Source organism: Anastrepha obliqua, unplaced genomic scaffold (genome assembly GCF_027943255.1).
Source record: "Anastrepha obliqua isolate idAnaObli1 unplaced genomic scaffold, idAnaObli1_1.0 ptg000205l, whole genome shotgun sequence".
Lineage (NCBI taxonomy): Eukaryota > Metazoa > Arthropoda > Insecta > Diptera > Tephritidae > Anastrepha > Anastrepha obliqua.
In genome coordinates this window covers 15,001-17,500 of record NW_026562272.1, presented here as the reverse complement: position 1 = coordinate 17,500, position 2,500 = coordinate 15,001, and the positions used below count along the sequence as shown (strand labels likewise).

At 26.1% G+C, this 2,500-nt stretch overlaps 1 non-coding gene across 1 annotated transcript in view; it reads left to right on the top strand.

Annotated features, from left to right (window-relative positions):
* The first annotated feature begins 2,460 nt into the window (after positions 1-2,460).
* LOC129252419 (small subunit ribosomal RNA) overlaps positions 2,461-2,500 on the top strand; it is a 1,991-nt gene continuing 1,951 nt past the window's right edge. Inside the window, exon 1 of the ribosomal RNA XR_008583433.1 lies at positions 2,461-2,500. This exon is cut by the window's right edge and continues 1,951 nt beyond it. This is a non-coding gene — a ribosomal RNA (small subunit ribosomal RNA).

Sequence of the window (2,500 nt, the reverse complement as noted above, 5' to 3'; positions counted from 1 at the left end):
CAAATCAAACTGAAATGTATTGAAATGAATTTTCCCCATACATTTTTGACAATGTGAGGTGTGCATGGCAAAAAACACCACGGTGAAGGCATGTGAAATGATATGAAAATATCAAAAGTTAACTAACCAATGATATTGAAACATATAAATCGAATCATAACTATATGAAACTCGAATTTAAGCCATATTAAACTGGTAATATTGTGATTTTATGCCTGGTTTTCCATACGTTAGTTTAAATAGAAAGTTATGGAATATAACCTTGGCATATTGGCACTAAAATATATAATAAAGACATTTCAAATCAAACTGAAATGTATTGAAATGAATTTTTCCCATACATTTTTGACAATGTGAGGTGTGCATGGCAAAAAACACTCACGGTGAAGGCATGTGATATAATATGAAAATATCAAAAGTTAACTAACCAATGATATTGAAGCATATAAATCGAATCATAACTATATGAAACTCGAATTTAAGCCATATTAAACTGGTAATATTGTGATTTTATGCCTGGTTTTCCATACGTTAGTTTAAATAAAGAGTTATGGAATATAACCTTGGCATATTGGCACTAAAATATATAATAAAGACATTTCAAATCAAACTGAAATGTATTGAAATGAATTTTTCCCATACATTTTTGACAATGTGAGGTGTGCATGGCAAAAAACACTCACGGTGAAGGCATGTGATATAATATGAAAATATCAAAAGTTAACTAACCAATGATATTGAAGCATATAAATCGAATCATAACTATATGAAACTCGAATTTGAGCCATATTAAACTGGTAATATTGTGATTTTATGCCTGGTTTTCCATACGTTAGTTTAAATAGAAAAAAATTCTCGAATATATATACATATATGAAGAATCTATATTCTATACTAACATTTTATGGAATATAACCTTGGCATATTGCCATTAAAATATATAATAAAGACATTTCAAGTCAAACTGAAATGTATTGAAATGAATTTTTCCCATACATTTTTGACAATGTGAGGTGTGCATGGCAAAAAACACTCACGGTGAAGGCATGTGAAATATAATATGAAAATATCAAAAGTTAACTAACCAATGATATTGAAGCATATAAATCGAATCATAACTATATGAAACTCGAATTTAAGCCATATTAAACTGTTAATATTGTGATTTTATGCCTGGTTTTCCATACGTTAGTTTAAATAAAGAGTTATGGAATATAACCTTGGCATATTGGCACTAAAATATATAATAAAGACATTTCAAATCAAACTGAAATGTATTGAAATGAATTTTTCCCATACATTTTTGACAATGTGAGGTGTGCATGGCAAAAAACACTCACGGTGAAGGCATGTGATATAATATGAAAATATCAAAAGTTAACTAACCAATGATATTGAAGCATATAAATCGAATCATAACTATATGAAACTCGAATTTGAGCCATATTAAACTGGTAATATTGTGATTTTATGCCTGGTTTTCCATACGTTAGTTTAAATAAAGAGTTATGGAATATAACCTTGGCATATTGGCACTAAAATATATAATAAAGACATTTCAAATCAAACTGAAATGTATTGAAATGAATTTTTCCCATACATTTTTGACAATGTGAGGTGTGCATGGCAAAAAACACTCACGGTGAAGGCATGTGATATAATATGAAAATATCAAAAGTTAACTAACCAATGATATTGAAGCATATAAATCGAATCATAACTATATGAAACTCGAATTTGAGCCATATTAAACTGGTAATATTATGATTTTATTCCTGGTTTTCCATACGTTAGTTTAAATAGAAAAAATTTTCGAATATATATACATATATGAAGAATCTATATTCTATACTAACATGTTATGGCATATTGGTGTTATTGTATTTTATTCCTGGTTTTCTATAGTTAGTTTAAATAGAAATAAATTTTTGAATTCAAAATTTTATATTCTATACTAGCATTACATAGAAATTATCCTCAACTGTTTGTTTCTTGTATAAATACAGGAAATTAAACAGATGATGAAGAGAAAAAAATAAGAAAAACAAAAATTTATAAGAAAAATTAAATTTTAAACAAAGGAAAAGAGGAGAAAATTTTTTCAATCATATATATTTATGATTAAAAAATAGAATTATGAAATTATTAATTTCAATTCAAAGAGAAAAATTATGTAATATATGAAATTATTACATTAAAAATGCATTTGAAAAAAAAGTAAAATGTTATTAAGAATGATAAATTATTTGAAAATTGGCAAATATTAAGAAGAAATATCGTTCTTATATTTTTATATAAAATATATAATATAGAGAACGAAAATTCTTTTTCATAAAAAACGGTTTTTGAATTTTGATAAGAAAAGCTAAAGGGGGGTCGCCCCTTTACTTTTTATATACACCGTAATTTATGAAATTTTCAAATATGAAAAACAAAGAAAAATATATAAATAAAAATATTATTCTGGTTGATCCTGCCAGTAGTTATATGCTTGTCTCAA